Raw genomic sequence first — 12,426 nt, 5'->3', positions numbered from 1 at the left:
TTTATGTTTGAAAAATCAACACATAAATAAAAGGCATTGTCATTTACAATGCCAATAGCTCAAACTCTGGTAAATGCGAGACCTATTGCATTGCAAATGCTTGTTCTATTTTATTTTCCAGCCCTTAGGGGTGAAAACCAATAAGCCGGTCTGTGATGCGCCAGCAAAATACATGCCAACAGATCCGATTCCGGCGGGAGACTCCCGTTTGTAAAGAATAAAATGGCTTTATTTCTGCTGTCTCCGTGTATAGGAATAGGGAAAATATATTCCTCCGGTTTCTCATTTCTTTCATAATCTCCCTATTTGCAGCTTGAAAATGTTGGCATGTGTGCCAGATCGTAGTTTGAAAGCAGCGCCTACTCGCCCAACTGATCCCCGTTTGCTTAATTTACCTCTAATATGGCGGTCTCGGTTTGGTCATCCGCGGTTCAGTGTTTAAAACTACAACGTGCGCAATAAAAGTCTCGAGAAAGGAGCGAGGTCATTAGGGTTGGTTACACCCCCTTGTTGATTGGATGCTGTAAGCCGTAGAGGCCGTTGATAGGCTTAATACAATTCTGTCATTCTTAGTTGTCCTGCCCCTTCTCCCTGTCTGAAGGCTAAAGCAGGAAAACTTTCCCGGGCTCTTTCGCTGCTCCGAGTCCGAAGCTTATCTACAGGTTGTGTAAAGGGCAAAGCCTTCCAGTAAGTAAGATGTGTTTAATAATACAGTGCTGTAGGATGCGATTAATACAGTGTTGTAGGATATGTAGCAACAACACCGGGTAGAGGTTGAAATACGACCACGTGTTTTGAGAAGCCGTTTGCAATTAGACAAGGACCTGGTCTTCCTACCCACGTTTGCAGGGCGTCTTAGAAAATATTACGTATTTGTAAGTGCGTTTATATACTGCTTACTACAGTCGATGAAGCATTGAAGCGCTTTACTGCGAGTCGCACCGCACCCTATTCCAGAACATGTTTGTGCTAAAGTCTGTAATATTCCGTTGTAGAGATTTTGTGATTTTCATCGTGGATTGGGCAGACCTACACACAGTGTAAATGTGTGAATAATCTTACTGAGTTACAAAGAATGTGTACAGATGTTATTTACTTTTTTTGTTTGTACCCTAAAGTCTGTTTTTTTATCTTATTTTTTTGTACGTTTGTTCCCACCCGTCCTTACAAGTACCCTCCTTAGTTGCGTTAAATGCTTTCCATCTATTTTTTTTAATTGCATATTGCCTTATGGCAGCTTCAGCACGAAGTACGTAAATGGGAATGAACTTACTGGTATCTGGATCTTCCATGGCCAATCTTTCGACTTTAGTAGTGATCGTTTTATTTTTTGTCTTTGATTCTTTCAGGTAAGGTATATTACTTAAAAAACACAACCACATGGGTGTATTTTTCCAGTACTGGAATTTTCTTATGCAAATCCAGTATTTTAAATTGTGCACCTTGAAATGGTACAATGGAACTATATCAAATCTACACATGCAAGAGTACATTTACTAAATGAAAGGCCAGGACTGGAAACGTTTTCGGTGACATGGAGTTATCTCTTAAGGCCATGGTGTTTAAATGCTTTCATAACCTTGCATTGAGGAATTTAGACGGCATGTTGCCAGTTGCTGGTCTCTCTTTAAATAACGCTTTTTGGGGAGTAGGACTTTCTCCCAGTGACCGATGTTTTGAAACTAGTTTCCCCTTGGCTTGAACCGCTGCCAGTCATTAAAAACATTTAGGAAAGTCTCTGAAGGCTCCCCTGCTTTTAGTTAACAAGACCCTCACTATGAGACTCCCATTGGTAATGCGTGCATAACAAATTGTAAGTTAGGCAAAGTTATGCGTCAAAATAGGTTGGAGTTGAAATAAAGAAGGTGAGTGAGGTATTGGAATGCTTTGTTGTTTGGGGGCTCAAACCTGGAAAATGTCATACTGTATTTCAAGTAGTGCTACAGGATATGAATGCACTTTGGCAAGGCTAAACGCCTGGGGTAATCTATTCTTAATACATAACCGAGTTTGTCTTTGCCTAATTGGTACCCAGTGTTACATCTGGTTCACTTCTTGAAGGTCCTCAGGCTGTCAACTTCCGCCCCACCTGGCTTGGCCAGGTGCAAGAGCCAAATGCACTCCCTCTTCCCCCACTACAGCCTTCCACAGTTTTCAAGTGTAGTCAGTCAAATATACTTTCATTTTATTCATTAAAAAATCATAAAGGGATGGACAACCATCATAAAACACAGTGCTATAAAATATATACATTTTTTAAAAACCTAAAAAGGCTTAAGGTTATAGTCAGAATAAAGAGATGCTTATTATTTAAAAAATAATGACGAATATAACAATGCATTTGGGAGAAATCTGCTAATTAGTTGTCTGCTTGGCAGGGTCGCATTTTGCCAGTTCTTTGCTGCGATTTTCCATAGTATTATGGCTCTACAGGACAGAGGAATTGACGACCCTCCGAGACATTTAATGACCGTTGCTCTACATGTTCTTATTTGTTCCTTCCTTAGAGCCTCCCTGAGAATGGATTTTCGGGCTTCCAATAGAAAAGAGCAAGTACATAGAAAATGTAGTAGTGACTCTTCCCCTTGACCACAGAGACGACACTCCTTGGTTGGCCATGTTTGTTTCCATTTTGGGGTCAAATCCTTTGAGGGGAAAGAGCCCACGCGTATGAAAGTCAGATAATGTTTTTTCTGGTGGGAGAATTGTTCCAAAAGGTATTGTTGCGGCTTCAGCCTCTGATAATCCTTAATCACAGCCCAGGCATGATGTTTTTTTGCAAAGGACGTTTTATCAGTTAATAAAGAGGTCCGTTTGATAGCGTTATTGACTACGATTTAAAATCCGGAGTACGTTGTGAGGGTGAGCCAAGCATCCTCTAGCTGTCAAGTGTAAGGTGTCATTACACCCGGCCAAATACGGCATAGAATATGGTGTCTTAATTTTCACTGTCATTTCAGTGGGACAGTATTAACATGTCAGTGATGTGCGCACTTTGAGACCCCAGTGGTGCCCATGAGTGTGAGTTAGGTGGACGATCTTAGGCCTTTGCAGTGAAGTGCAGCGCGCAGGTGTATGCTCAGATGAGCTTGCATCTTGGGTGCGTGGCTGTTCCCTATCTAGCTGTTGCTGTGTGAGATTATCTCGGCTGTTTCTCTCTGCTAATTGTTTATAAAAAAAAATCACGTTTTAGGTACTTTATCTTTTAATGATCTTCATGTTCTATGTTCTTAAATCCCTTTTCTGTGCAGTGTCATGCCACTGGCTGTGAATCATAACACAACTGCCTTATAATGTATCTCCCTGTGTGGAAACCGACTTTGCGTGTTTGTAATATACATTATCTAGTCAATGTATAGGAGGAGTTGTAAATGCAGTTATGTTGGGTAGCTTCCTAAGCATATCAAGCTGCTTTTCCCACCAGCTGCAAGCACTTTCAAAAACAGTGGTTTCCACTTTAAAGTTATTTCCTAAAATGATCTACTGTTCAAGGGTTGCACCTCTTTATAAACCAGACAGTACAACCGATTTGGCCTGTGGTAAACCTCATTTCTCAGTGTGCATGCTGGACCTTTGATATCTGGATTGGCGGCCAAGTCAGTACACAGACCTGTGTGTCTCCTTGAAAAGTTAATATTTAATATTTTGTTTAGTTCTGTCTGTGAACCCAGCCAGTTGGTGGCAGGTTTAAGAGAATTGCCTCTCGATGTTGGTCATTGTGAAACAAAATGATCACCACTTAGTCAATCTTTCTGTTTTATTGCCTGTTCTTGACAGGCCGTATAGGGTCTAAAGCTTTATTTTGAATTCTGCTTTAATCTACTCCACATGCAATCTGTGGGTACAGGCAAATGAAAAATCTCATTGGAGCAGTGTGTACTAGTTACAAATGAGTTTGCCTCTTATGATTTAAGGATGAGAATATTTCAGTTTGAATAGCTTTGTCTGCATGTTAAAATGTCTGACACCTACTGCTGTAACCCTAATGCACCTACACGTATGAAACAAACGCCACTTTCAGACATTGTACTGTAAACTTGATTTATATTGGACACGTTTCTGTCTTGATTGCTCCCATTTCTATGCAACATAATGAGTTGCTAGAGCCCTCCCCCACTCCCTGACGATGCTCCTATTTCTATGTATTGGTTGCTTGTGTGGTGTCTGCCTAAAATAAGTTCTCACTGGGAATGTCTGTGCCTTCTAAAGATTTTTAAACAGTTGTTTTATAATTGGGCATTGTTAGTTCAAAATGAAAGTCACTGAAGTCAAATGTTGGGCACATTGTTAGTTTTGTCAGTGTGACTTTATCACATTGTTATAATGTACTTTTGAGGTGGTCTGTCTGAGTGTAATTTTCAGATGCATTATCTTTCATTTTGTAGTTAGTGGGATGAAGGGTGAGTGTCTGGTAGCATAGAATGGTAGACTGGAGTGTGAAAAAAATATTCCACAGCTTGATCTTAAGCATGGTTCGCACACCTGCAATCATGGTTTGCTCCTTAAAAAGCACAATACTAATAGTTTGAAAATGTATCCTCTTAGCTTCTCACGGTCAAATGCCTATCCAAGTAGTTATTCTTTTTCAGTCTGACATTTCGATCTTACATTTCTGGACACCCCCCCCCCCCCCCCCCCCGGAAAGGATGTCTAGTAAAATTGGCATGCCCTTACAGGATTGTCTCCCCCCCCCCCCCCCCCAAGCCAAGATAGAACATGTTCCGCTCAGTTTAGTAGACATTGACTCCCAATAATTTAATCTTCTTAATTGTAATCAGGTCTGATAGCCTCATTTTCTTTAAACTTTTAGAATTCTGATGGTCTCTATATGGATACATTTTTAGGCTCTTGGTCACCAGTTTGGTCCCTTTTCCACAAAATTCAAAGATATTTTTTTTAAAACTTTTTGTGATTTTTTTTTTTTGTGTTGGGCACCTTAACACACTTGCAATGTAGTGTTGTGCAAAGCGGGTTATGGGGAACTATTACAGAAATAAATGCCACCTACTCCCAGAGAAGAATGAGTACTTGGGTGGTTTATTTTCTTTCTTTATTTTCTTTTATAGTGTTTTATAAAGTGCAAACATGACATCACTGTTTCAGAGTAATATAGAAAGAGCTGATGAGTGTTGCAGTACAGTAAGAACAACTGTAACTTGAGCTATTCTGTACATAGAATTCTAAGAACAAGATATAACACAGTAGGATACAATATAAAATAGGGTGAAATGACCGTTTTAAAATAGTTCTTTCATGTCACGTTTCATGTTTTTCTAGCAGTAAGTCTTTATCTTTTCTGGAAATGCTTGAGTGAGGTAATAGCTCTAGTTGAGGGAGGTAGGGAGTTCAACATTTTGGGGGCTAATTTGGCGAAAGTTCGTCCCTGATTTTTTTTTAAATGTATTTATTTGTAATCTGGGTGGTTCTATTGTGAGGTATGTAGCACTTCTAGAATCTCTTCCGCCTCCCAATAGCTTGATTTGGTCCTAAATACATGTGGAATAAGAATTGTGACGGACTTTGTGTGTCATGCATGCAAGCTTCATTTGGATCCTAGCTTCAACTGGGAGTCAGTCATTTGATGACCCTGAGGGATGGGGAAAGCGATCATAATGACATGTGTCTGTTAACACTGGAAAGATTGCATGTTGTAGCGCCAACTGAAAGCAAGTCGAATTGATTTTTAACCATAACATTGATACTTTCCTGATTGTTTAAAATTTTTTACATTGCACTTCGTACCTTTTTTAAAAAATTGAATCTGACACTGACACTCACCCGCGTGCTGTTACGAACGTATGTGGCAGCGCGGACGTGAAAGTCTTTTCCTATCGCCGTGTGATTGATGTAAAAAATTGCACTGTGTTCCTTTTAACTACGTTTGGAGCTACTTATTACAGAGCCACTTGACGCCCCTGAAAGCCCGGTCCACCGCAAGCGCTAGGCTTGTTTGAGTGGAGGGTGAAGGGCGGTACCTTCTTCCGGGTTCTCTCCCGGTCCAGGCACTGATTGGGCGAGTGTTGTAGAGGCGGAGATGAATACGAGCCCGTCCTCTACATAAGCTTAATGTCCCCTATAACGCGCAGCGGTAACGTGCAGCGTCGGAGCCGTATATGCTCCAAAGACCAGCCTGTCTGGGCCCGCCCAGGACGGAGCACTAGGCCGTAAGCTATATCGAGTCGGCCATACGGAACCCAGGTATGAACTCTGAGCAACTGCGGGCTTTACGCACCGCCTTTCATGCTAATTGTATTACACTTAGGCCTGACCAAGCAGGTACAACCTCATGCCTTAACTGCCAGCTCACTCTCACTAATTTCATACCCCATCCTGACCCGACAGAAGGTAGTATGACTCGGAGACATAAACGCAAATCCAAGGCCTGAGATTTTTCATTTTACAGTATAAACTGCCGCTCTTTACCTCAGCACAAATCAAATTCGACATTTTTAACCTATTACTGGAGGACAAACCTTGTGCATTTTCCTTACAGAAACTTGGCTTCATGACAGCGCTGGCCCAGATGTAGCCACTGCTCCCCCCCCCCCCCTAACTATGCCATAGTCAGGAAAGATAGAGTGGGTAAAATTGGTGGCGGGATCGCCATCATCTTTAGTAGAGAACTAACCTGTAGCCTTGTGCCGGTTGACATCCCTGAATGTGAATCTGCGCTCTTCAAAATCCACCCTAAATCCCAATTTTACTTTTTCTGGTTTATTGATGTACAGGCCCCCTGGAAATGCTACCACGTGGGCTCTGAACTTAGCGAATCACATCACGCCTTTCCAACTTTCCTCAATTTCTCGCTGATAGATCTAAATTTGCATCTAGAAGATCTTTCGAATGCCACATGTTCTAACCTGCTGGACGATTTAACAGCTCTAAACGTGAGATTACTGAACTCCGGACCCACGCACAAAGCAGGCCACCTGCTCGACCCAATTCTTTTTAATATTAATGACCTGAGATGGCTCAAAACAACTCCTGTTTGTTGGTCAGATCATTACTTAATCCAGTTCAGTCTAAAACTACCAGCTGCAGCCCGGCTGTCCAGCCACCTCTATGAAAAACTGGAAGACACTTAATACTGACCAACTAAATCCCACGTTAACCATAAATCCTCCAACTCATAACAATGATATGGAAAACATTGCCAATGCAACTCACTCGTGGCTCAGCGAAGCCGCAGACATTTGTCCCCCCCCACCCCCCCCCCTTCACATCAAGGGAACTCATCATCGCCCCCCAGCCCCCTGGTTTAATGATCCTTTAAAATTTGTGAAATCTAAGTGCAAAACACTCGAAAGACAGTGGCGAAAAGACTACGCACCTGAAAAAAAGTGATATATCTAAAAGCAAGAAATAAATATCACACGGCCTGTTCAAAGGCCCGAGCCCTTTACGTTGCAAACTCCATAAACACAGCAACTCACAAGGCAAGAACACTTTTCAATACAGTGAAGGAATTAGCAGGTGCACAAACTACTGCTACCACACGCCCGCTAAACAAAGTTCAATGCCAAGATATTGCCATTGTCTTCACAGAAAAAATTGATAAAATAATCAGCGACCTAAATCAGAATACTTGTTTAACACCCCCACGAGATGACTCAGAGTCCACACCCTGTGCCACAAACTTCTTAGACCACTGGCCCCTGATTACTATTGAGACGCTGATGTCCACCCTCAAAACCATAAAGTCTGGCTCCCCCGCGACCCTATTCCCATTAGTGTCTTGAAAAAACTGGAGGTTCCGTCCTTGAATATTATCCCTGACACTTTAAACTCCTCTCTCAGGCTCTCGACCGTGCCTACACTCTGGAAGCACGCCATGGTCAGTCCACTTTTGAAGAAACCCACAGCTGATCCCGAGATACTTGCCAACTACCGACCCATATCACTCTTACCAGCTTTCTCGAAACTTCTAGAAAGACATATTCACGCCGCTCTAACCACTGAAGAGAATTCCCCTCCTTCATCCGTCAGTCTGGTTTCAGGGCAGGTTTCTCTACTGAGACTGCTCTGCTAGGAGTAACTGAGAACATCCGGAAACTCCTGGACGAGAGTCAAACGGTCGCACTCATTCTTCTTGATTTGAGTGCGGCCTTTGACACCATCTCGCATGAAAAGCTACTTACTACGCTAAATAGGAATGGCATCTGTGGAACTGCACTTGAGTGGATCAGGTCTTTCCTGACAAATCGGATGTTCCAAATAACCTCCTCCCTTGCTTGCTCTGAAACGTTCAGCGCCCCCGGACGTTCCAAATAACCTCCTCCCTTGCTTGCTCTGAAACGTTCAGCGCCCCCCCATGGAGTACCTCAGGGCTCCATATTGAGCCCGCTACTTTTCAACCTATACCTTCGTCCTTTGGAAGATGTTGCAGACAAATCAGGACTTACGCTCATTACCTACGCTGATGACTCTCAGATCATCTTTTCACTGTCCGAATCCAATTCCTCAGTTCCTTCTACTCTTAAGCAAGGTCTCCACAACATTTTTGGGTAGCTGCGCGCCTTATAAGTTTATAAAATAAATAAAGAAGTCTTTCTGCTGCATTATTTTGTCGCTTTCATTGGGGCTAGTCCATTCTTGAGAGGACTAGAGATTGAACTACTGTTTTGAGGTCTACAAGCAGTATGAAGGATTTTCGTTTTCTTAGAAGGTTCAGATGTAGGTTAGCTTTTCTGGTTGCAGCTTGTATGTGATATTGCAACAGCTAAACGGTTATGGTCTAAATTTCACCTGCACACTGTCTGTCCCAAGTGTCTAAGTTGTGCTCACTCTTTGGGTCAACCCAGTTTAATCAATACATACAAATACACAATTTAAGGAGCACAAAGTTTAGAAAATCTAAAGAGGTTTTTTCAAACTCCCAAAGTTTGTTATTTATAATGGAACACATGACATCAAAAACTGCTACCAAGAGTGCAATAACCAGATTTTTTTTCACATTCGGATAGTTTTTCCATCTTTTTTTATTCATATAGTCTTCAAGCGTTTTGATAAAACAAGATGACATGTCCAAAAACAAACCGCCTATGTGTTTCGTCCCTATTCACATGGGACTTCTCCAGGGCAGTGCTTAATATTGTGAAAAGTTCTAACTTCAGACCGAAGAGCAAATTTCTGTCTGTTGAAACTTTACACCACTGTCTGCCAGAAACCAACAGACAGAAATTCCCTTCTGCATTACCGGTCGCTCCATCCTAGGACACTGCAGGATAATCTCCTGGTGGGTCAGTTTTTTAGTTAGCGTAGGAACTGTACTGACAGCGGGATATATGTTGAACAATCTGAGAGTCTTGTCAAACGCCTCACGGAAAAAGCTTACCGCCCCCGAAGATGATCAAGAGGGCACATAAGAGAATATTGAATACTCCAAGAGAGGTACTCCTGGAAAGAAGTATAAGAACTAAAGATGAGTGCCTCCCAGTTGTGACTACTTTCGACCCCCTGTCAGTCAGAATTAGACAAATCATCAGGAAACATTGGCACAATTTGGATATAGGCCCGAAGAAAATGTCCCAACTGAGATTTGCCTTCAAAAACGCAACTAACTTAAGGGACCTGTTGGTCCATACTCGAAAACAGGAAACCGGGATTCCGTCAGGACATTTCCCATATGGGAATTGCACAGTGTGCAACTTGACTAAAGTGTCTAAGAGTGTGACTTTGGGGGTGACAGAACCTGGTTTTAAAACCAGTTCAGCAATTGCAATACCACCAATGTTATCTACCGCCTGACTTGTGACTGCAGGCTACACTATATTGCTCTTACCTGAAGGAACATCAAGGTGCTGGTCCAAGAACATATTGGCACTCCCTAAGCAGGAAAACTCACTACATGTCTTGTCCGTCATTTTGAAGAAGCAAGCCATAACTGCAGGGATTTTTAAATGGACAGTCTTGGAAAGAGTGACCGGAGAAACACTTGCAATTGAGAACATGCTGGTTCGCAAGGAAGCTCGCTGGATTTTTTTCTTAAAAAGTAAACCAGGTGGGTCTGAATGACTCTATTGAATGGAATAAGGTGGGCAAATGATACCAGCCACACTAATTGTGACATGCTGTAAGGAGGTGAAATATAAATATACATGACATACACATAACTAATTAAGCACCATCGGTAGAGTGGACTAGCTAGCTGTCGCCACTATGGGCCAATCTGCAGTACAAGAAAATATTTAAAAAATGAGGAAACATAGATGGCTTTCTCTTGGCGCTGGCGGGAGGAACTTCAGCTTTAAAGGGTTGGAACCAGAGTGGTATGTGCACGCCAGGCAAGTATATCTGGGGATAGCCCTTATACATATCCATGGATTCAGGGCCTCCTGTAAGAAGCTTTTTCAATCTGGCCATAGGTGTGGTAACAGATCTTCTTGCACTTAGTAAAACCTACCTAGTATGTGACGGAATGATGCACACTCGCGACCTTCTTTACAGGTAACTTGTTTTTTTTAGGTAAACACCCCTTACAATGTAGAATCATGCCTAGAGTGCAGGATGCGGTGGGTTCACTTATGGTCTGGAGTTGGACAAAAATTCACACACCTACTAATTTTTTTTTTTTTATTTTTTATTTTTTTAAAAAATATATATTTTTATTGCAGGAATCAGTAAATCGTTACATAATCGACCAGCATTATAAAGCAAGCAAAATCAATAAGGCACAACCCTCCGTCTCCCCGCCATATTTCTCGTACATAGCCATTCAGCCCACAACCCTAGGGTCGGGCGGCGAAAGTCAATGGGGGCTCAGCAGGACGCCAAAGCTGGTCCGGATAATCCACTGTCTGTCATCTGCTTTTCCAAACAAGCCTATAACCCCAGAAAGAAAACCCCACCCTCAAAAAAAGCTAAAAACCAAAGTAACCCCTACCCAACCCCGCCATCAGCGCACGGTAACTACCGCAACAGGATCTGCTAAAGGACCCATGGGGAAAACAACAGAGCTGAAAAGTTCAATCCTCTAACGGGACATGGGGCCAGCTGCATCCTCACTGTCAGAATCGCTGGGGGCGCAATAATCCCTAAGGGCCTGCACTAATGTTTCCCACTCCAGCGCTGCCTCCTGCGCCTTCTCATTACGCTGCCTCCAAGCTAGCTGGTATCTCAGTGTGCTCTCCCCCGCCGCCCACTTCAAAAGTTCGCTGTGCCACCGGCCTCCCGTTGGACCAGCTCGTGCCTTCCAGTTCCTGGTCACCTCCCGCCTAGCAAGGAGCAGCCCTAAATCGATGAATTTGCTGGATATTTTGTTCTTGGGGGTATGAGGGAACCAGTGCAGGAGTCCCACCGCCGCGTCCATCGATAAGGATCTCCCCGTCACCTCCTCCAGGGTCTTCCCCACTTCTACCCAATAGGATGATAATCCTGGGCAGGCCCACAACATGTGGAGCAGGTCCGCTTCCTGGGCCGGGCACCTGGGGCATTCGGCTGAATTCGTAGCAAAATATCGCCTGATTTTCACCGGGGTCAGATAAGCTCTATGGAGCACGTAGTAGTGGACCAATTGAAAGCGGGCGTGGCGTGTGCCCTTCCAGGCTCGCCGCACCAGCTGGGACCAGGTCGTCTCCGGGATCTCCTTGCCAATGTCCACCTCCCAACGGGTTCTCAGAGTAGTGAGGGGAGCCAGCCCCTCATTGATCAGTCTGCCATAAAGGCAAGTGACCGCCTTCACCGTGCCCGCAGACATCATCGCGTATTGGCACACCGGAGATAAAGGGGGTTCCTCCTGCCCATGTTTCCAGTGCACCTGAATCGCTCGGATAAGGGCCGAGTGCAACAAAAAGTCGCCGCGAGGGATCTCGAAGCGATCGATGAGCCCCTGAAAGGGCAAAAGCGCCCCGTCCTCGTATAGGTCACCTATCAGCTGTAAGCCTGCGTCCTCCCAGTTCGCCAACCGCGACCAATCGCCGCCATGGGGCAAAGCCGTCAGCATCCCCAAAGGTATTTCGGGCGCATACGGTATCCTTAGGTGGCCCCGGGCGTGAGCTCGGTTCCAACACAGGCGAACGGTCCGCTCCTCAAGCGACAAGTCCTGTAAGGCCAAACGTTGTCGCAACGCTATGAAGGAGAGAACATGCCTGGCCATACCCGTACCCCTTCTGTCTTCTGGGCCCCGGAATTCCCGGGCGATCTCCTGGGTGAAGGTCTGGAGCTGTGCCGCCAAATAATACTTCTCAAAATCCGGCACTGCAAGCCCACCCTCATCCTTTGGCCTCATCAGGGTCTTAAGGACCACCCGCCGGCGGCCCGAGCCCCAGAGGAATCCGACTATCATAGATCGTAATAGTCGAAATGTGGCCGGAGGGACCCATATTGGCAGCGTCCGGAAATGATATAACAACCGGGGAAGCGCCACCATTTTGAGCAAAGCGATCCGCCCTGCCACCGAGAGCGGTAGCGTGGCCCAGAAGTCCATGC

At 44.1% G+C, this 12,426-nt stretch overlaps 1 protein-coding gene across 1 annotated transcript in view; it reads left to right on the top strand.

Moving 5' to 3' along the window:
* Positions 1-467: 467 nt before the first annotated feature.
* The window catches only part of SHMT1 (serine hydroxymethyltransferase 1), a 128,267-nt gene continuing 116,308 nt past the window's right edge, over positions 468-12,426 (top strand). The window contains exon 1 of the mRNA XM_086940711.1: positions 468-687. The gene's annotated coding sequence lies outside the window, so the exon portion shown is untranslated. The remainder of the gene's footprint in view (positions 688-12,426) is intronic.

The sequence above is a fragment of the Lissotriton vulgaris genome, chromosome 10, assembly GCF_964263255.1.
Source record: "Lissotriton vulgaris chromosome 10, aLisVul1.2, whole genome shotgun sequence".
NCBI classification, from domain to species: Eukaryota; Metazoa; Chordata; class Amphibia; order Caudata; family Salamandridae; genus Lissotriton; species Lissotriton vulgaris.
This window is presented reverse-complemented; position numbering and strand designations above follow the sequence as displayed.